Source organism: Myotis myotis, unplaced genomic scaffold (assembly GCF_014108235.1).
Source record: "Myotis myotis isolate mMyoMyo1 unplaced genomic scaffold, mMyoMyo1.p scaffold_m19_p_3, whole genome shotgun sequence".
In the NCBI taxonomy this organism is placed as follows: Eukaryota; Metazoa; Chordata; class Mammalia; order Chiroptera; family Vespertilionidae; genus Myotis; species Myotis myotis.
In genome coordinates this window covers 38,052,406-38,075,710 of record NW_023416335.1, presented here as the reverse complement: position 1 = coordinate 38,075,710, position 23,305 = coordinate 38,052,406, and the positions used below count along the sequence as shown (strand labels likewise).

Here is a 23,305-nt window from a genome sequence, read left to right as displayed (position 1 = left end):
GAGGATTTGTGTGTATATGCAAATTTTCTAGGTTTAAATTTTTTCATTTTTCTCAAAAATTCATAAACGTAATTAAAATGAAATAGAAAATATTTAGCTCAAAAGACACAAGGTCTTTTAGCCAAACTTTTCAATTCCCTTCTATAACTTCTAGGTTAATCTAATTATCTCTTGTCAGTAGTTGGGTGGTTCTACAAAGCAGAGGTCTTGATTCAGTTTTAAAAGGAGCAATGTTTCGCCCAGTCAGGGTGGCTCAGTTGGTTGAGCATCAACCCATGGAGGTTGATGGTTCAATCCCAGGTGCTTAGGGCACATGCCTGGGTTGTGGGGTCAATCCCCAGTAGGGGGCATGCAGAAGGCAGTTGATCAATGTTTTTCTCTCATCGATGTTTCTATCTCTCTCTCCCTGTCCCTTCCTCTCTCTGGAATCAATAAAAAAATAAATAAATAAATAAATAAATAAATACATAAAAGGAGCAATGTTTCACATCCTAATTAGGATGTAAGAGTATCATTTATACAAACTTGCCGAAGTGACCCCAGGCAGACTTCCCAATATGTGTGCATCATTGTCATTCATTCTTAAATCTAAAGCTTTAAGTTTCAGACAACATAAAATGAATCAAAGCCCTTCTCGACCCATAGGTTGACAGGGTAGCAAAATATGTTTCTTTCGATGAGAGACAAACCGAACAAATGTTGAGTGACTTTACAGTTCTGCAGGAGGCTGAGCACCGCAATGAGAAGAAATCCCAGTGATGGCCTATAATGGCAGACCAAAGGGAAAGGGGAAAGACATTGCTGTTTGAGCAGCGCCTTGAACTGTGAGCCTGGAATGGCAAGCAGATTAGAGACAGGAGGCGGGCGGCAAAGCCCTACGTGTGTCCATGGCAGAGTTGCTTTCCCTGGAAATATGTGGAGTAGAGCAGTCTCGCCCAAACGAGGGGAGGGGATATTAGCCACAACGGTTTTGTCATAACCTTCCTAGTATCTCACAAAGCACAAGCACCGACCCGAATGGGAGCTTTTATTGGCTGCCATGGGCAAGGCACTACATTGACAAAAACTTTCTTGGACTGATCAAGGAATTTCAAATGACAGCATTAGGACCAAGGAAAAGTTCAAGGGAGGTACATGTCAGTCCAATCCAGAAAAAAAAAAAAAAGTCCTAAAAACTGGAGTGCTTCACTCCAAGCTGCCTTATCTTGGAAAGTCATCCCCACCAGCCACAGCAGCCAGAAGCACCCCTTAATGATTTCTGACTTTGAATGAGTTCGGCCCATACACCTCTCATAATCCAAACAATCTATAGTCCCGCTGAATATTAGTTACTCCTCACTGCAAGCAGGTGGTCTTGGGCCAGGCTTGGCATCCCTTGCATGGCCCTAAATAACTGGTGTTAAAGAGTGCCAGGTCTAGTGAAAATGTTGCAGTCCAAGCCTTGCACCCTCCATGCCCCTGATCAGCCTGGCCTGCTGGCCCTTCTGCCCGGCTCCACGACACGTATTTTCATCTAGCTTTCCCTAAAGGAGGAAGAGCTGGAAGCCCTGCCCAGCTCGCCTATTTCCTTCTACCTCTTTACCCGGTTTGGCTCTGTGTCAGGTTTTTCTCCCTAAAGGAACATCTATATACTTCAGCCAGACAGCTGCAGGAAGGCTGGGATTTCTATGTCATTCCTGACAATTTCATCATTGGGGCCACTAGCAACTACTCGTAGCCTGATGTCACCTGGAATTGTTGTTGTCACTGTTCATCTTCACCCCATTATGACTCAGGTTTTCTACATACTCCCTCAAACTTGTCACCTCCATTGCTGCAGTGTTTTTCCCCTGTTCACGTGGACTCCTCCCCCTTGGATACTACTGGATTTAAGGAATGAATGTCAGATTCCCTCCTTCAGGTTAAAAGAGGGGGGGGTCTTAATTCTTCCTACTATAGCAGATGTTCCTTTTGGATTCATTTCCAAAATCAAAGGCTGCTTATAGCTAAGTCCTGAAAATCTCCATTGAAGGCTTTCTCTGGCCTTGGGAACACCGTGCCCCTGCGTGGGGAAACCAGAAATGTCACACATTGAATTACCCTGGAAGCACCCTGAACCAATGGAGAATTGCCCCTTGGCTGGATTAATTCGGAGCCATGGTTTTGAGAGTTCCCCACTACGACTGAGCTCTCTTCGTCCACAATGGTGACTCGCTTGATAATGAACGCTTTGTTGCCTTTCATCCCTTCCCTGACTTATGCCCATGATTCATTCCAGTGTTTCCTGGGACCCTCTCTCAAATAAACTACTTGAACGTGAATCTTTATCTCAGGGTCTGCCAATGTGTGAGGCCTGGCACAGTGTCAAAGCACACAGTAGGCACTCAACAAATAAATAATTAATTAATCCTTGGCAAGTCATCTGTCAATGTTGTAGATGGGATTTCTGCACTGGGAGAAAGGCTACACTATACGACCATGAAGAATTCTTCCAGGAGCAATAATCTGCCTGCATAGAAATAAATGTCTGTCCAATTAGGAGAACTGGAAAAGGAGCTGTAAGATGAAAACATGTGAAAAAAGAGACTTTTCTCCTCTCTGTGCCAAGGTGCTTTCAGATGTGCCAATGTGCTCTCAGGAAAGGGGAAGACAAGCATCACAGGTTAGGTATGAAATCATTTAATTTCTCGAGCCAGCACATTGCCTTTTATGGGCACTGCAGTCCGGGGTACGGTGTAGGGAGATTTCCCATCATGGTCTATATAGTTCAGAGCTTCTAGTCACAGCCAGCAAAGCCAAAAATAATATAAGATATTCAAATCCAAAAGTATTAGAATATAAATACATAAGGTCAAAATGGTATGTGAAATAAAATTTTAATTACTCTATGACCAGAATTCTCATAACACTTTTTCATGGTTGGTTGGCACTGCATTAGAATGTCTGTGCTACAAATGAGGAAATGAGTCACAAAAGCCATAAAAAGAATGTGCTGAGGACTCTCCGGCTACTGTCTTAGGAGAGCTGGAAGAAAATGTTCCTGACCACTCTTCTTACACGCTCAAGCCAGCATGGGCTTTTCATCGCAGTTTCAGACTCTCCCATCTTTCTGATAAGAGAACAAAAGCTTGTGGTAATGAGCTACATAAGAGACATTTGTGAAGGGGAGCTTGATAAAATTATATAATTTTGGAAGTAAAATGAGAATGTGAAAGTCAGATTATTTCCCCCTATAACCAGTAAGAGTTTAATATGGTTGAGCAAAATCAGATCCGTTTTCATAACTAAGAGTTCAATATAGTTGAGCACATGCAAAATGAGGTCCTCCTCTCCATGGAGCTGCCCTGCTGGGAAGTCTCTGAACTCCACACCCCTTCTATCAGACAGGAGCTTAGGGACAGAGTGGATGGGATGGGACAGGACAGTCCAGGAGGAGTCTGCATGTGGAGTCTAGACATGCTCATGGGGCAAAGACAGATGCTTAGAGAGTCAGACAGCATATCACCTGGTGAGAGGACTGTGGCTGCAAATGAATTGGGCAGTGCTCAGCACTTCCCAAGTCCAGAAAGTAGTATGTTGGTGTTTGCAGACCACTGAGGCATAGCAGCAGGGAGAGGGTAATACAGACAGGTAGTAATGCCTAGCAGCCACATGACTGACTAAAAGCAGCAGTCATTGCTCTGGTCAGTGTAGCTCAGTTGGTTAAGCATCGTCCTATGCACTGAGAAGTCAATGGTTCGATTTCTGGTCAGAGCACATGCCCAGGTTGTGAGCTGGATCCCCACTAGGGGGCATGCAGGAGGCTGCCAATCTATGTTTCCCTCTCATCAATGTTTCTCACTCTCCCTTCCTCTCTCTCTAAAACCAATAAAAACATACCTTTAAAAAAATAAATAAAAGCAGCAGTCATTTGTTGGGCTACAAAAATAATCTTGGAAGTCAAGAGACAGTGGAACTGAATACTAAGTAGGGCAAGGCAGGGTGTGGAGGTGATCAGCCACTAGGAGAACCAAGGTGTAAGAAAACCCATGACATGGTAGACTCAATCAGGACTTATCTACTGATATACACTTTGAAGTCCCTACAGCTAAGGACACAGCTGGCCCCAAGGGTGGGGGGAGCTGTTTACTGACCTTGTGTGTGGGCTGGGGGAGAGGGAAGAATGTTAGTTTATTAGACCGCAGGGACAGGTATAGAGGCAGGGGATCTGGCAGACCATGCTATAAGTAATCCCCAAGAAGAAAAACTTTGATTTCTAAAAAGCAAAGGGAAAAGTGGTACCCCTCTTTTTAAAACTGAGACCCATGATGAAAAGGCCTCCAAGTTCCTCAAAGGAGAATGAGAACAAAAGTAAATTTATTATTTAAAAATAGGGCCTTGGTAAAATGAGGGATTAAATGAAAAAGAGGTGGGGCTCCTAAAGAGTTGGTTTCTGGAATGCATCTTTGGCTTTGATCTATTTTATGTATTTATCAATGTCTTAGATAAAGACATAAGATGCATAGTTATCAAATTAGAGAATGGTAAAATTTTGGGAAGCTAGTAAAACTCTGGACTATAAAAGCAGGTTAAAAAAGAATCCTGAAGCCCTGGACAGTGTGGTTCAGTTGGCTGAGCATCATCCCATGCACCCAGAAGTTGCCGGTTTGATTCCTGGTCAAGGTACATGCCTGGGTTATGGGCTTGATCCCCAGTGGGGGGCATGCAGGAGGCAACAGATTGATGTTTCTCTCTCTCATCAATGCTTCTCTCTCTCTCGCTACCTCTCCCTTCCTCTCTCTCGCTAAAAAGAAAAATGTATCAATAAAACATACTTTATTTTTCAAAAAGAATCCTGACAAAAATTTTGAGAAAAAGCTGTCTTAAATATCCCCAGGTTCTACTCCCTTCCCAACTCCAATCAACTCAGGGGGAATCTAGAAGGTGAGAGGAGAGCCTTGGCCTCTGCCACCTTCTCTTAGTCAGCCCAGGACTTTGCGTCACTGGATCAGAGAGGAGCTATGGGACCAATGGCCAAATCCTGGAGAAAAATCAGAGAAGCCTTGGAGAGGGTTTGGCTTGTGAAGATCTATGGACCCATAACAGTAGGGTTCTACAGAGAAATGGAACCAATAAAATGTGTGTGTTAATATATATTGAGAGAGGGATAGACAGATTGATTTTTAAGGGATTGGCTCATACAGGTGTGTGTGTGTGTGTGTGTGTGTGTGTGTGTGTGTGTGTGTGTGTCTGGGGCGGGGGGGGGGGGGGGGGCGGAGGGGGGGGTGCTGGCAAATCCAAAACCTGCAGGGCAGGCCAGCAAGCTGGAGACCCATGAGGAGTTGGTGTTGAAACTTAAGTGAAGGCCATCTGGAAGCAGAATTCCCTCTTGGGGAATCTCAGTTTTTCCTCTTAAGACCTTCAACTGATTAGATGAGACCCACACACATTATGGAGGGTACTCTGCTTTACTCAAAGTCTACTGATTTAAATGTTATTCTCACCTAGAAAATAACTTCAAGGCAATATCTACATTAGCCTTTAACGGCCCGAATATCTGAATACTGTGGCCTAGGCAAGTTGACACATGAAGTTAACCATCATAGACCCTTGAGTGAACGGGTAACTCCAGAAGAATCTACTGGTCTTCCTGAAGCTGGAAAAGCATTTCATGGAAGAATGGTTCATGTCAGAGAGAGAGATCATTATAGAAGCAATTGGGATCAAGTAGAATGGTAAAAAATTTCAGTCTTGCCCAGCACATGATCCCTCACAAATATTTGCCTTAATTAACACATTTATACCTAAAAATTTTAGGTTATGGTTTCTTGTGTCCTTTGTGGACACTTATCAAAAACCCCAAGAAGTTTCTCAATAAAAATATTTAAACCACTGCAAAAAAAAAAGCTAGAGAAGGAGACAAATGTGTCTTTACTGCTGAGGCTGAAAACCTAAACCCATTTAGCTGAGAGCCTAAGGGGTCAGGGAGCTTTTCTCCCAATGTCACAATAGAGAACTGATGACATGTTAAGTGCTATAATACAGGCCCATGGGGCAAGCATTGTCTTGCTTTTGTCATTCAAAGAATGACTTCAATTTAAGTAATGTGGTAAACAGAATAATAACCCTCCCCCAAAGATGTCCACATCCTAAGCCTTGAAACCTGGGAATATGCTATGTTACAAGGCCAAAGGGATACTGAGATATTATTAAGTTACAAGTCTTAAAATAGGAGAATATTTTGGACTATCCAGATGGGGCCAACATGACTACAAAGATCCTTATAAGAGGGAGGCAGGACAGTCAGTCAGAGAAACCGAGGTTGGAGTGAGTGTTTTGAAGATAGAGATAGCGCCACAAGTCAAGGACTACAGGCCCTACAATCTGGAGAAAACATGGACATGAATTCTTCCCCGGAACCTCCAGAGAGAAACAACTGTTAGAGTACTTTTTCCCCTTTTATTTCCTTTTAAATTTTTGGGGGTGACATTGGTTAATAGGACCATAGAGGTTTCAGGTGTGGATTTCTAAGTTATAAGATTTGTATATTGCACTGTGTGCCCACCATTCAAAGTCAAATCATCTTCCGTCACCCAGAGTATTTGTAATATGAATTTAGGGGGGAAAGTTGTTGGAAGGGACAGACAAAAACTTGAAGTAAAGTATAAGAAGAGCACGTAAGATTTAATCACAACACACACACTCACAGACTTTCTGGAACTAAAAGCAATTTGAGAAAAATACAGAGGAGGCTCCAAGATGGCTGCAGAGTAGGAAGTTAGACTCACCTCCCCCCAGGTCCAAACTGGAATTACAACTAAATTCTAGAACACTCAACCTGTATAACCAACAGAAGAGTAGCTGAACAGAAGTCTTCTACCCAAGGATTTACAAAAGAAGCCACATTGAGGCTAGTAGGAAAGGTGGAGACCTGAAAAGCAGTAGCCCCGCACCCACACATGATTGTTGAGCATCTGGAGGGACAGCTCAGCTGCGAAGATTCCTCCTGAGGTGTGTGGGTCTCAACCCCATGCCAGGCTCCCCAGCCTGGAGCAACAGACCAGAGTGAAGACCAGCTGGGATTCTGTCAACCCGGGAGAGATGGGGGTCTCCTAGAAACCCAGGTGCCCTCTTACAAAGCTGACACACAAAATCTCCTGTGTGGCCACTCACCCTGGGCTCCAGCAGAGGAAGGGCGAATCGGAGCAGACTGGAGTCCTGCAGGGAAAAACGGGGTTGTATGGCTTCAGAGAGAGAGCTGAGGGAGCAGCGGCCAGGGTCCCTGCGCTTAGTTCTCCCACAGATGCCCCCTTTTCTGCGTTGAGCACTCCCCTCCATACTGCATTAGCTTGGAGAACTGACCTAGCCTCACACTCCCCGTGGCCCCGCCCTGCCAAGCTCACGCTTGAGGAGGAGTCAGATTCCTAGGCCTGTGGGGTAGACTTTCTTGGAGGGCTCTTGAGGGAGAACTCATGGGTGTCAGAGACTGAGTTGTGTGGCCCTGGGGTGGGGGCCATTTCCCCTCCCTCTTCCCTTGCAAACCTGCCCAGGAGATCCATTAGCCCCGCCAAGGGAAATCCGCTATCCCCACCTTTTCAACTCCTGATGGCTCCGCCCTGCCGCCTCCAGCTCTGCAGTGTTGGCAGCTGACTGTGACAAGCCTGGACTAGCAGTGCAGGCTCTTTCAGAAGACTCTCGAGAAGGTCTGGACAGACTCAAGAAGTGACTGCATTGTGTGGCTCCAGGGCAGGAGCCATGTTCCCCTTGCATGCCTGACAGGTGCCACATTCCAGCGCAGAGCCCGTCCTTCACACAGCCAAATCTTGGTCTGCATAGGCCTGATGAACTCTGCTGGCCTCACCCTGAGACCCCGCCTCACCACAAAAGTCCGTATGCACCCGGCAGGTGGTGGCTGGCCTTGGCGTACCCTGAAACTGACCCAGCACTGACACCGAGCTTAAATATGTATGAATCCGATGAACACCACTATCCCTACCTGGGTACTCACTGAGAACCTACTACACATAACTCACAATCCATGTACCACTAAAGGTTCTTTCCGTGACTGAACCTAACAGGCAGTCGGCAGGCAGAGGTGGATCATGGGCCTTTTGCTGACCTGCACCCAGGCTCAGTGCTGGTAGAAGCCAGCCTTGGTGCGCAGGTTTTCCTACATTCTCCCAGACCCAGCAGAGGCAGCCACAAACTGTGCATTACTTTGTAGCTCCAAACAGATAACCTGGGGCTGGTCATAGGCAGCACCTGACAATCACCTGCATCGGAGTGCTCTCCAAAAGGCTCCAGAACCAACACACCTGGTAATGGGTTTCAGACCACATCAGAGCACAACCCAATTAACAACACAAGCAGCACACACTAAAGGAGATTTCAGTAGGCATCAGACACTTCTGGGCTGAATTATTCTTTGTGGGGTCAGCCCACACACAGCAGAACATACACTGGGGTAGGATCCAAAGATAGGCCAACAGCAATCAAGACTCAGCTATACCAAAAGGATTCACATAACCCACACAAGGTACATTTCTGGAACACCTAGCTGAGGTGATCAGGGAGACTGTGCCAATGAGCCCACAGAACACCTACTACAAAAGGCCACTATATCAGACTGGGAGGTATAGGAGATCCACCTAATACACAGAAACAAATACAGAGAGGCAGCCAAATGGGGAGACAAATAAACACACCCCAAAGGAAAGAACAGGAGAAACCCTCAGAGAAAGAACTAAATGAAATGAAGGCTAGCAAGCTACCAGGTACTGAGTTCAAAACAATGATTATAATGATGCCCACGGAATTTAGGGGAAGAATAGAACTCAGTGAGAACTTAAACAAAGAGATAGTTAACATAAAAAAGAACAAAGAATTCATAAAAAAAGAGCTAGTCAAAAATGAAGAATAAAATATCTGAATTGAAAAATACACTAGAAGGAATCAGCAGCAGGTTAGATAAAGCAGAAGACTGAATCAGTGATTTGTAAGACAAGGTAGCAGAAAACATCCAATCAGAGCAGCAAAAGAAAAAAGAATTTTTTAAAAAATGAGAATAGTTTAAGGAACATCTGGGACAACATCGAATGCAACAGCACCCAGAAGGAGAAGAGAGAGAGAGCAAGGGGTTGAGAACCTATTTGAAAAAATAATGACTGATAAATTCTCTAACCTGGTGAAGGAAATAGACACACAAGACCAGGATGTGCGGGTAGTCCCAAACAAGATAACACCAGAGGCCCACACCACGACATATCATGATTGAAATGCCAGTTGTTAAAGGCAAAGAGAGAATCTTACCAGCAGCAAGAGAAAGACAGTTACCTACAAGGGAGATCTCATAAAACTGTCAGCTGATTTCTCAAAAGAAACATTCAAGGCATGAAATTGGCATGAAATTTTCAAAGTGATAAAAACCAAAGACCTACAACCAAGATCACTTTACCCTGCCAGGCTATCATTTACAATTGAAGGAAAAATAAAGAGCCTCCCAAACAAGAAAAAGCTAAAAGAGCTTACTAACACCAAACCAATATTACAAGAAATGTTTGAGGGATTTCTTTAAGAAGAAGAAAGACGAAGAGGAACATAGTTGTAAAGAGTAAAATGGCAACCTATCATAATAACTTTAAATGTAAATGGATGTAAAGCTCCAATCCAGGACCCATATACTAGTATATGCTACAAGAGAACCGCTTTATACAAAAGATACACACAGACTAAAGTAAAAGGGATAAAAAGATACTTCATGCAAATGGAGATACAAATAAATGGAACCATATACCGTTCTTAGGATACAAGTAATTAACATCATTTACATGTACATTTGACCCAAAGCAATCTATAAATCCAATGCAATTCATATCAAAATACCAATGGCCATATTTCACAGAACTAGAACAAGTAATCCAAAAATGTATATGGAACCACAAAAGACCCCAAATAGCTACAGCAATCTTGAAAAAGAAGAACAAAGCTGGAGGTGTTATACTACCTGATATCAAACTATACTATAAGGCCATAGTAATCAAAACAGCATGGTACTGACCTTGGCTGGATAGCTCAGTTGGTTAGAGCATCGTACCAATACTCAAAGGTTGCAAGTTCCATCCTTGGTCAGGACACATACAAGAATCAATCAATCAATGAATGTATAAACAAGTGGAACAAGTTGTTTCTCTCTCTCAAATCAATATTTAAAAAAAAAAATACACACAGCATGGTATTGGCATAAAAGCAGTCATAAAAATTAGTAGAATAGAAGAGAGAGCCCAGAAATAAACCCATACATAAATGGTCAATTAACATTTGACAATGGAGGCAAGAACATAAAATGGGGTAAGATAGTATATTTAATAAATGGCATTGAGAAAATTAGACAGATATATGAAAAAAATGAAACTAGACCACCTTCTTACATCACATACAGGAATAAATTCAAAATAGATTAAAGACTCAAAACCATAAAACTCCTAGAAGAAAATCTAGGCAGTACGATCTCTGACATTTCTCTTAGCAATATTTTTCCTGATATGGCTCCTTGGGCAAGGGAAACAAAAGAAAAATAAACCAGTGGGACTCTGTCAAACTAAAAAGTTTTTGCACAGCAAAAGAAACCATCAACAAAACTAAAAGACAACCTACTGAATACAAGAAGATATTCACCCAAGATATACCTGCTAAGGGTTTTACATCCAAAATTTATAAAGAACTCAGACAACTTAATACCAGGAAAAAAAAAACACCCAATGATAAAGTTGGCAGAAGATCTGAACAGACACTTCTGGAAAGAAGACATACAGATGGCCAATATGAAAAGTTGCTCAACATCACAGAAATGCAAATGAAAACGACAATGAGGTATCACCTCACACCTGTCAGAATGGCTATTATCAATAAATCCATAAACAACAAGGGTTGGTGAGGATGTGGGGAAAAAAAGAACCCTCATACACTGTTGATGAAAATGCAGAGTGGTGCAGCCACTATGAAAAACAGTATGGAGGGTCCTCAAAAATTTAAAAATGGAACTGCCTTATGACCCAGGGGTTCCATTGCTGGGTATTCAAAGAAACCCAAAACACTTATTCGAAAGAATATAAGCCACTCTATGTTCACTGTAGCATTACTTACAATTCTTAAGTTTTTGATGCAGCTGAAGTGCTTATCAATACATGAGTGGATAAGAAAATAGTGGTACAGCCCTGGCCAGGTGGCTCAGTTGGTTGAAGCATTATCTGTACACCAAAAGGTTGTGGGTTCCATTCCCAGTTAGGGCACATACCTGTGTTGCAGGTTTGATCCTAGCTAGTTAGGGCAAGTGCGGGAGGCAACAAATCAATGTTTCTCACATCAATGTTTCTCTGTCTCTCTCTAATAGTCCATTAAAAACATATCCTCAGGTGAGGATTAAAAAAAAGTAGTGATAGAATATATATAATAGAATATTACTCACCCATGAAAAAGAATGCAATCTTACGATTGCAACAGCATAGATGGAGCTAGAGGGTAATATGCTAAGTGAAATAAGTCAGTCAGAGAAAGACAAATACTATGTGATTTCACCTATATGTGGAATCTAAAGAACAAAATAAATGAACAAAGAAAATTGAAACAGACCCATAGAAAATTGAAACAGACTCATAGACACAGGAAACAGATTGCTGGTTACCAGAGCGGAAGGGAGTTGAAGGACTGAGTGAAAAAGGTGAGGGGATTAAGAAGTACAAATAGGTAGTTATAAAATAGTCACGGGGGTGTAAAGTACATCATAGGGAATATAGTCAATGATATTGTAACAACTATAGTCATATAAAAGTACATGACTATCTAACCACTATGGTGTTCATCAAAACTAATACAAAATAATATTAAGTATAACCTGTAATTGAAAAATAAAATTTAAAGTTCTTTTTAAAAATACATTTTAAACTAAATTATTAAAAGATTAAATAGTCATGGTTAGGATCCAATGTAGTGGCATGAAGACAAGCAGAAAAAAGGCTTACAAGACAGAACAAATATATAAAGTAATGGAAATCAAGAGAGGAAAAAAACCCTCAAAAAGCATGAGTAGAAGAAAAAAACCAAGTAACAGGATTATAGAAAGGTAAAAAGATATGGGTTTGCTAGAAAGTCGTCAGATTTTCTGTGCTGACATGTTCATGGGGAAGCAGCAGGGAGGGAAATGGCAGAGAAGGAGGAAGAGTGGTTACAAAGGGTGTTTGGCCCTGTCCTGACGGGTGGTATAAGCTACTGCACCTCATAAAGGCTTCTCAAAACACGAGAAATTCCTCTCCAGCTCTCATTGGTGCGCTGTCTCTCATTGGGGACTCCAGTGACAAAGAACGTTAGATCATTGGGTATTGTCCCTCAGGTGCCTGAGTCTCTGTTCACTTCTTCTTTCAATCTATTTTCTGTCTTTCTTGCTATCTGATCTTTGAATGCATGGTTAATGGCTGATGCCCATTGTGCCTGCTTTCAAATCAGCATTTGATTATATAACTGTCCTTATTTGTGCCTCAGCATTTCAAAAGAATGGAGCCTTGGAGACATGAGTCACAAACAAAATATACAAATGGTCAAAGCAGCCAATGTCTAAATAAATAAACCATCAGATTGAAAATGAAAGCTGACCACCAGGAGACTGACGATAAAATGTCCATCATTAAAAACCAAATCTTTCCTGATTTGATTAGCAGACACTCACTAAATTATTAACAAGAGGAGTAGAGAAAGGTAACAGATTCGTGTATCAAATGACAGTTTGGGACACCTATTTCTATTGTTGTTTTGTGGTTTACAACATTTTCAAAGGGAGAAAAACAAGTCTGGTTCATCTGGAACCAAAAAATCCCTCATCCCCAAGGAACTGTGCATGGACTTTTTGCCAGTGCTCAGTCTGATGGTATAAAGTTCATCGTAACTTTAGGTTCTCCTGGCTCTCGAGCCAGAGGAGGCTCGGAGTGTAAATATGTGACACACTGGCCTGAGGAGAGCAGAGCTGCTGCCATCCACCCCTTACTCCCTCCTACCCGCTCTCAGACGACAGACCTGATGCTGGAAAACTCAGAATGACTGTGACTCGAAACGAAAGCCCCAGAAGTCAGAGCTTTGGCAGCTAAAATGCAGGAGAGCTCTTCTAGCCAATATGAAAGGGGAAGTGGGGGAGAAACGAAGAGGTGCGACAGAGTTTAATAAGAGGAAAGAGGTATTAAGTGTATTTACTTTACTTTTTAATTACTGTTTGACCCTTTGCTCTCATATCCAAAGCACTTTTATGAAAAACAACCTTTTACTTACTGGATCCCACTTGCCTACAGGCAAAGTTCCTCAGGCTGGTCTAGAACCTGTGACCAATGGTTAAATCTACCAATAAGGTAGGAGAGACTATTGCAGGGGTGGGCAACCTTTTTGTGAGTGCGTGCCAAAACCAGCAAAATCTGACTCAAAATTCTTCTTCATGCCAACCCTAATTTTTTGAGAACATGTTACGCCTACTTGATATCTCTTAAGGTGTACGTATGTGAAGAACCTTGAAGAAATAATAAAATTCATTCGAGCGACAAAAATACAGTATATGATGATGAAAAATACATTTATTTTTTAATTTACACATGTACACTGATAGTCCGACAGAAAACTTTATGACTCCTTTGATATTATCAGTGGGACTTTTGCTGCTGCATCACTGATGACAGAGATTTTACATCAGGTTTATATTTCATGGCCTTCAGAGATATGCACGAGCTACTACTTTCATCCGTCAGGCTACTCCTTTTATGAGACTTAACAAAATTCATCACTGAGAACAAAGATTCACAAGCGTATGTGGATGAAACCAAAACACTGGTCGGATCTAGGAAGGCAGGAAGAGTTAAGGCAGAGGCATAGAAATTGCTCTTCCCCTCTCTCGTCAATCCATGTCTATGGCCTTTAAGATAACTTGTTATGTAAAATTATTTATTTATCTAAGATGCACCTACACTGAATTTATCTGAAAAATAAAAAGGTCGATATTAAGAAAAAAATTGTAAATGGAAGATTATAAGAGAGGGTTTCGTATGCCAGCAAAAGTTACTGGGGTGCCATGTTTGGCACGCGTGCCAGGGGTTGCCCACCCCTGGACTATTGCAATTCTCAAGGTAGGAGGGTGGGTTAGAGTGATGCTAGTGGATGTGGTGATAAGATGTAAGTTTCAGGATATAGATATTGTGCAGCTAGAGCTTAGCTGATGTATTAAACATGGTAGGGGGGGTGGGGAGGGTAAGTGGAAAATAGATGATGACTTTGAGACTTTTGGCCTGAGTAACCAGGTGGACAATGATAGAATTGATTGAAATGGGCAAGATCTTAGGAGTAACAACTCTAACTTGTTTTATAAACATGCTTCTACGTGCCTGGTTTCATAACGTCCACTCATTGTCTACTAAGATTCTTTCCATCAAAGTGAAATGCTGAGTCAAGCCATATAGTCAACATGTCAGAAACTGTCATTTCTATGTTGCGTATATTCATAAGTAGTGACTTAGAGCCCAAGAGAGCTAACATAATACCTGCAAGGTCATCGCCTCACCCAATGTCTGCTTGTGACCTCTTTCAGGAACTTGAACACAAGTTATGCTATAAATGGGAAACACTGACACACCTCTGTGTATGAATTGATTTAAATAAGTCTGACTAGTTTGTCCTGAATTTACAATTTAACTGATGAATCTAATCAGTTTAGTGACGTGGCCTGGGAGCCCAATAGCAAACAAACAAACAAAAATCAGACCAGTTTGTACATGTCCAACGGGCCATGGTCTGTGAGCTCAGTTGATGGAGGTGGAGGGTTGATTTTTTAAGAGACTTTGAAAATTTAAAATTCCACACAGATGATTAATACTTCTATGCAACCTAATGGGTGTTGGCAGATAATGGGAAGAAAATCTTATTGAAAGAGAAAAACAAAATAAAACAATGTTGTGGGATGATCTCCTCTGGAAATTTAAGCCAATCTCAAGGAAATTTCTGAAAATCTGTTTCAATCTCTTTTTTAAAATATGTTTTTATTGATTTTTTTTTTAGAGACAGAGGAAGGGGAGAGGAATAGAGAGATAGAAACATCAATGATGAGAGAGAATCATTGATTGGCTGCCTCCTGCATGCCCCTACTGGGAATAGAGCCCACAATCCAGGCATGTGCCCTGACCTGGAATGGAATTGTGACCTCCTGGCTCATAGGTCAGTGCTCAACCACTGAGCCATGCTGGCTAGGCCAGCTAGGCCAATCTCTCTCTTTTTTTTTTTTCATATATGCCTTTGACAGTAAAATTATTGGAACATGCCAGAGAGCAGCTGCCATCTAACAGTTTAGTTCAGTTACTGGGGTGAATTGTTAACTCTTTTGCTATCATTTTGCCCATCATTATTCTCATGAAGTCTATTTTACTTCCTGATATGCAGTAATATTTGAGTAAGATTAAGTTTATTAGTAGCCATGTGACTAATGATGAAAAGAAGCAGCCAAGCCTACCTTAGGTCAACAGGACAAGTGGTCTCCGGCAGATTGCAATGTTGGGAGCATAGGGGAGTGATGAAGACCACATTGAGCAAGACAGCCCCTGGCTTATAGCTATGGTCTTGCTTAGGAAGGAAATTGGAAAGTAGGAGTCATGCAGAGAAAGGAAACTAGAGAGTAATCAGAGGTAAAAGGTTTATAAATAGATCATCATGAGTCTGAGGGAATAAAGCTCAGGAAGAGACAAATAGTAGAGGACAAGGGTCATCCAAAACTTAACTCAGGATCTCTTCCCAAACCTGTGTCCTTCCTATTATTTTTCCCACCAAATATCAAGGATCTTTTGGCATGGACCAAATGTCTCAATGGATGTTTTGGACAGGATCAAATGTCTGCTAATTAGATAGATAGATAGATAGATAGATAGATAGATAGATAGATAATAGATAGATAGATAGATAGATAGATAGATAGATAGATAGATAGATAGATTGATTTTAGGGAATTGGCTCACACAATTGTGAAGACTTAGTGAGTCCAAAACCTGCTGAAATATCTGCAGGCTAACGATTCAGGGAAGAGTTGTAGTTTGAGTCCCAAGGCCATCTTCTGTCAGAATACCTCATGCTCAGAGGAGAGTTAGTCCTTCTCTCTTAAGGCTTTCAACTGATTGGATGAGGCCCACTCATATTAGGGAGAGCGATCTGCTTTACTGAAAATCCACTGATTTAAATGTTAATCTCATAAAAAATTCTTCATAGAAACATCCAGAATACTGTTTGACCTTTACTTACATCATTTTTATGTAGGTATTTTTATATAAATAACATACTTTTTTCCCCGTTTGCTTGGTTATTTTATAATTGACTATTTTATGTATAATTTTTAATAATTCACTATTTTGTAATGTATATATTCTGAGATTAAGTACAGTATCTTTATTTTACTGGGTACCACGGCCCAGCCAAGTGGACACATGAAATTAATCAGGATACCTCCATACCCACAGGTTGCATATAATTTTGTGCCAAGTAGACACTTTGCAGGGTAGAAAGTGGAAAGTGCTGGGGGTAGCTTAGTCAGGGGCTGCCAGTTACAACTGCAGGAAGCCTGGTTCTGCCACAGGGCTGCAGAGGTCAAAGGGGAGCCAAGCTGTGAGGCTGTTTGTGCTCATGAAGTTTCGAATATTACTCTGTGTCATATTTTCCTTTTCAACACTGAAGAAAAAAGGTGTTTGAGCCAAAGCAAATAGCTCCATTTGCCTAAATTTACATTTGGAAGCTAAAATGGAACATGTGTACAATTGTTACACATTTTCAAATCAAACTAAAATCGTTCATTTTTTAGTAAAACTAAACTACCTCTAAAAGAATTCTGAAATTTTTAACCATTTAACTTTAGCCATTTGATTTGATGTAAAAAAAAACAAGACAGACAAACAAACAAAACGTGTGCTCCTTCCAGCAGATACTCTCTCATAGGTACTGGAAAGAACCAAGACCCAAGTATTTCACTTTAACAATAGAAAAGCTTGGGCTTCTCCTTTTCTAGAGATTGGAGAAATGCCAGAATTCTTGGGATATTTCCCTGCACCTGCGAAGTGAAACATCTTCAGACTCCCAATGGCACTGACCCATGTTGATGAAGAGGTGCTGTTTTTACAGGAAGAACCGTTTATTTATTTTTTAATGTTTAATTTTAAAAAAATGTATTGACTTGAGAGAGAGAAAGGACGGGAGAGAGAGAGAAACATTGATTTGCTGATCTACTCACTCAAGCATTCATCAGTTGACTCTTGTATCTGTCCCAACCGGGGATGGAACCTACAACCTTGGTGTGTTAGGACTATGCTCTGACTAATTGAGCCACCCGGCCAGGGTGATGAAGAGTTTTGATACACATACAAGTTAACTGATTTCTTCTCTGCAATCCCATCTTGATGGGGCTGGGAAAAGATTTATCTAGGCTTTTGAATAAAGTAGCCAGTTTGCTTAATCTAAGATGCTTAAGACATAGAATACATGAATTTTTAAAATAGATTATTTTAAAATATTTTGTGCTTGATTCTGTTTATTTGCGATATCTAGAATAATCAAATTCATAAAGACAGAAAGTTGAATGGTGGCTGTAGGGGGCTATGGGAAGTGGAGAAATGGGGAATTATTGTTTAATGGGTACAGAGCTTGAAACGAAGAAAATGTTCTGGAGATAGTGGTAGTGATGGTTGCACAACAAAATGAACATATTTTATGCCACTGAAATGCCATTAAAATAGTTATAATGTTAAGTTTTATTTTACATTTATTTTACCATAATAAAAAAATATTTACTGCAGAAACTTAGCTATAATGAGTGATTCGGGGGGTTACACCACCTCCTTGGCAATGACCAGACAATGAGCTTGATGATTAGGCCTGACTGACTACAAAAATCAACAGCTTCAAGGAGTATTGCAGTGGTTTTTCTTTTCTTTTTTTTTTTTTAATTAAATCTTTATTGTTCAGATTATTACATTTGTTCCTCTTTTTTCCCCCCATAACTCCCCTCCTCCCAGTTCCCGCCCCACCCTCCGCCCTCACTCCCCACCCACTGTCCTCATCCATAGGTGCACGATTTTTGTCCAGTCTCTTCCCACATCTCCCACACCCCTTTCCCCCCCAAGAATAGTCAGTCCATTCCCTTTCTATGTCCCTGATTCTATTATAATCACCAGTTCATTCTGTTCATCAGATTGCAGTGGTTTTCATGATAAAATATAAGTCTATTTTCTTTTTTTTAAATTGAATTTATTGGCGTGATATTGGTCCACAAAATCATTCAGTGTTCAAGTGTACATCATCTGCACACTGCAGTGTGTGTCCATCGCCCCAAGCAAAGTCTCTTTCCATCCATATCACCCCCTTTACCGCCCCCCCCCCCCCCACCTACCTGCTACCATCCTTTCTCTCTGGCTATCACCACACTGTTATCTGTGTCTATGTGGTGTGTGTGTGTGTGTGTGTGTGTGTGTGTGTGTGTGTTCTGCTTAATCCCTTTGCCTTCTTTTATCCAGCCCACCAACCTCTCCTCCCTATAAGTCCATTTTCTGACTTACTGACAGAATTAGGAAGAATGTGATTAAGGGAATGCTCTTAAGGATAAGAGGTCAAAAATTTGACCTGTGCCCTATGTTAGCAATGGGAAGCATGTAGGGCAGGAAAAGAATTCTTCTCACAGAGCAGGGATTCTCTACAATTTCTTCTTAAAGACTAGTACTTAAAAAAAAAAAAAATAGTGAGTAGTCATGACCTAAGGAGAAAAATACACAATCTACAAGTAATACATTCTTTGATTTTATTAATTGTTGCCCTCCCATCATTTTGACTAATATGCACTGATATTTTACCTACCAATGTATTTTAAATCAAAATCTTTTTTAATTAAAAAATATGAAATTCCTAAACATCACTCTACCTAAATAGAAAAGCTATACTTCATTTCTCCTGAAACTTTACTTAATTTTGGAGCTTATATCTTACAAATTAGTGAATTGTTAAAGTAGCCAAATACAAAATTATTATAAAATAGCCAAGCAAACTAAAAAATATATATAAGTATTATTTATATAGAACTATCTACATGACAATTATATAATGCATAAAAAGTTCTTAAGACAGGGTCTAATACATAGTGAAGTGCTTAATAAAAGTTGTTTTTTAATTTGGCAATGTTAATGTCTTTAATTTGCTTGATCTTAAACCCATGCATATGTAATAAATATTTAGTGTATTTTTATAAGGTAAAAGTCATCTTACAAGGCTATATGGGGGAACAGAACGGTGAAGGAGATATATACACCATTGAAAGAAAGATGAATTCTTCTAGGGGGAGGGGAGAAAACAATTACACTAAAAAAACAAAGTATTTCACTTAAAAGAAGGTGCCCAAGAATATAGAGATTCATATAGGTCAGGGGAAATTTCACAGAAGAAGAGGTATTTCTTTTGGACCTTGAAGAATGGCCGAGATTTCCGCTTGCAAATATCACAGAGGGAGGTGAGAAACATTCTAGGTGGAGGGAGTGGGGAGAGCACAGCTGCAGAGAGTGAGGAGTGAGTGCAGGAACCAGATTTTCAGGTTTGTTGGGAACTCAAGATGGTGGCAGGAGAGTTCTTGGAAGTTAACCTGGGAAGCCTGGTTGGGGGAGGAGCATGGAGACCTTAGATTCTGAGAATCCCTCAGATACTGAGACAAGGAAAACCCTTGAAGGTGTTTGTACATGAGAGAACATGACTGGAAGCAGTTTTAGGAAGATTGATCTAGAAGCTTCCTGCTTCTGCTGTGTTGATATAAAAAGGAAAATACCTTTTATATAGGAAAATGGTTAGTTCTCATTTCACAGATGTGGCTACTGGCTTGTCTTGGGGCAAAACCCATCCTTGGTTTTCAGACTTGAGGGCCAGTGTTTTTTTCTATTTCTGCTTGTACAGTGGGGACTTGACTTACGAGTGTCCCGACTAACAAGTTTTTTGAGATACCAGCTGTCTCTCGGCCGATTTTTTGCATTGAGTTGATAGAGTAATTTGAGTCAATGAGCTCCTTAACGAGCTTGGTCTAGGAAGGAATTAAACTCGTAAGTCAAGGCCCCACTGTACTTTAAAAGGTCTACTTGCCACTACTACAGTATCTGCATGGATCTGCAGGCAAGGTAGCCCAGTGGCTCATGGGCAGGCTTCCTGATTGAATCTGAAAAGCAATTAGTAGAATCTGTGTCCTTTGATGCCCTGCAACAGCACTGGCTGCTGTTCACCCAGCCCCTCCCCTCCTGCGCCATGCAGCACACCTCAGTATTCTGGATGGGGTGAGAAACAGGTGGTCCTCTTTGGGGGTGTCCCGCACAGCTGGAGAAGCCAGGTGCTCACTCACATATCCTCACTTTCTTCAGGAGAAATCACCAGCAGAAAAGGTCTTTCTTGGCACCCAGCTGTACAGCATTGGGGGCAGGGTGACAAGGATAAAATGAAACTTTATTTTCATTTACCATCTTCTCTTACCATCTTCAATGCATTCAGTCCCCCACCTTCCCTCCAGAGCCACCCCTACCCCCCAATGATGTGCTGGAACTTCTCTATGGTACTCCTGGACTTCCAAAAATATACTCTCGCCTGTGGGAGACCATCAAAATTTAGAGGAAAGACAGTAGTGTCAACAAAAGTTTGCTGCCAGCAATCTAATATCAACAGGAGTCTCCAACCTGGGGTGCAGGAAGAGGAGAAAGTTTATTCAGGTAAACAGTTTGCAAACTGGGGAAATATAGCCTCTGATGGAAACTGAAAGTGTGCTCCACTGAGACAAAGGTGAGACCAATTTGCATAAAGTCCTGCCCTGACCCTTGATTGGCTCATTTTATGCAAATGAGGAATCCAAATTTGCACAATCTGATTGGTCCAAATAGCACTGTCCTAATTGGTTGGAATTGCATGTTCTGATTAGTCATTATGGAGCTGCTCTGGTTGGTCAGTAAAGATGGTTGCAAATAGGATATTGCTATGCAGTTCCAATTGGATAGGGCAGGGCTCACCTCATTAGTTGAAAGTTGATGCCAGCAACTTTTTTTGTGTGTGTACTTAAATGTGTGTTTTTTTAAAATTGTTGATAGTATTACAGATATCTCCTGCTTTCAGCAACTTTTTTTTTTCTTTCAGTGTAACATTTTTATATTTAGAATTAGGCAGCTGGACTCAGTTTAGATGATTCCAATTTTGTTGGCAACATCCAAAGCCTCATAGTCAGGAGCCAGTCGAACATATGCCTTCTTCTTGCCATCAGGCCTGATCAGGGTGTTGACCTTGGCCACATCAATGTCATAGAGCTTCTTCACAGCCTGTTTGATCTGGTGCTTGTTGGCCTTGACATCCACAATGAACACTAGTGTATTATTGTCTTCCATCTTCTTCATGGCTGACTTGGTAGTCAGGAGGAATTTGGTGATGGCATAGTGGTCAAGCTTGTTTCTCCTGGGTGCGCTCTTCCGAGGGTATTTAGGCTGCCTCCGGAGCCTTAGTGTCTTTGGCCGTCGGAAAGTGGGTGACGTGCGGATCTTCTTTTTTTTGTGTGGCTGTGGACGCCTTTCAACACTGCTTTCTTTGCCTTCAAAGCCTTTGCTTTGGCTTCGGCTTTGGGTGGGGCAGGGGCTTCCTTCTTAGCTTTCGGCGCCGTCTTCGTAAAAAGGCTCAGCAACTTTTTTATAAAGGTCAGCTCAGCTGACAGGAGCACAGTGTAGGAGGCTGCAGCTTAGTCTGTGGCTTTTCTCTGAAATGCACTACGTGTGTGAGAGGCCTTTAGTAATGGCTGCTAGACTCTGGTTATGATTTTGAATGCAATTAACCAGGAGGAGTCCTCGCTGGCACATATTTTCCTTCTCAGGGTCAACAGTAGGAAACTGTTATTCAGCCATTTTGCTGATGTCACTCCACAGGTCCCCTTTAAAAGAATGAGAATACACCTGGGAGATTAATCTATCTTTGTTCATTCAGACCTTGCAAGAATTATTTTATTTATTTATTTTTAAATATATTTTTATTGCTTTCAGAGAGGAAGGGAGAGGGAGAGACAGAAACATTAATGATGAGAATCATTGATCAGCTACCTCCTGCACTCCCCATACTGGGGATCGAGCCCACAACCCAGGCATGTGCCCTGACAGGGAATCAAACCATGACCTCAGATGCTCAACCACTTAGCCACGCTGGCCGGGTGAGAATTATTTTAGTTATACTTTCTGCTTGTGTAAGATCTAAGCAATTCAGGGCGTTTTCTTTAGAATCAAATATTGAATTGAAGGGTATCAATAGTATTCAAATGATGGATAAATTCAATCCTTTGTGAACTGGTTTAAACCAGGGTGACTATGAAAAAATGAGCTTCTGTGCTGTCTCTGAAGGAAATTCCAAGAGAATTGGTCTAAAGAACATTTTTTAAAACAGACAGCACTACTTGAATTAAAAACATGGCATCTCATAGAACCTGCTTTGAAGGTCAGTCCTGTGTTGGCTTTTCTTAAATTGAACACATTTGTTTTCAAAACCGAACTTCATTCTTTTATTAGTTGTTTGTAACAGAGGCTGCTAGTGTTCACCAGTATCAAGCTTTCCTCTCCTTCCTGGTCACACAGCCTGACTGTGCCTCCCAGGTCCCTGTGGTCTAGGGGTGTTCATAAACTAGTCTTGGCAAATAAAAGGTGGAGAGAAGTAATGTGTGGCATTTCCAGATGTGGCCCCTAATCCTTCCTGGATTCTCCATGTGTCCCTCTTGCCTTGTCTGTTGGCTGGATGCAGAGAATCTTCTGAGGACTCCAGGGTTCTAGAGGATAGAAGGGTCACTAGATGAATGAAGCCTGAACCCCTTGCCTGACCCCAGTCTATATTGGATTGTGACTTCTTTCTGTGAAGCCAATTAGATTTATCTATTGTAGGTTATTCCAGTGAGCTTCTCCTGAATTATATACATCACACCTCTTACATTCTGATGGAATTGCTAAGACTCTATAGGTGACACCTACCTGGACACAACTGCTGCTCTTGGATCTGTCCGACATTGGCGTTGTGCTCTTTTAGTGCCCCAGGCAAGCCCCTCCTCTTGATTTAGTTTTGTTTCACTTTCAATCAGTGTCAATCAGTCTAATGACCTTAGCAGGAGATTTCCATGAGGACAGTTAGCTCTGTTGCTGATAACAGGCATTGACTTTCCAGGGTTCACTGCTTTACAGTTTGTCACTCCTGTCTTCACCAGCCCTATTAGCGGGCCTTAGAACGTCACCAACCGCCACCCCCGATACACACACACACTCTCACAAAG

At 41.5% G+C, this 23,305-nt stretch overlaps 1 pseudogene; it reads right to left on the bottom strand.

The window, feature by feature from the left end:
* Positions 1 to 21,160: 21,160 nt before the first annotated feature.
* On the bottom strand, positions 21,161 to 23,045 carry LOC118649879 (annotated as a pseudogene).
* Between the last annotated feature and the right edge of the window lie 260 nt (positions 23,046 to 23,305).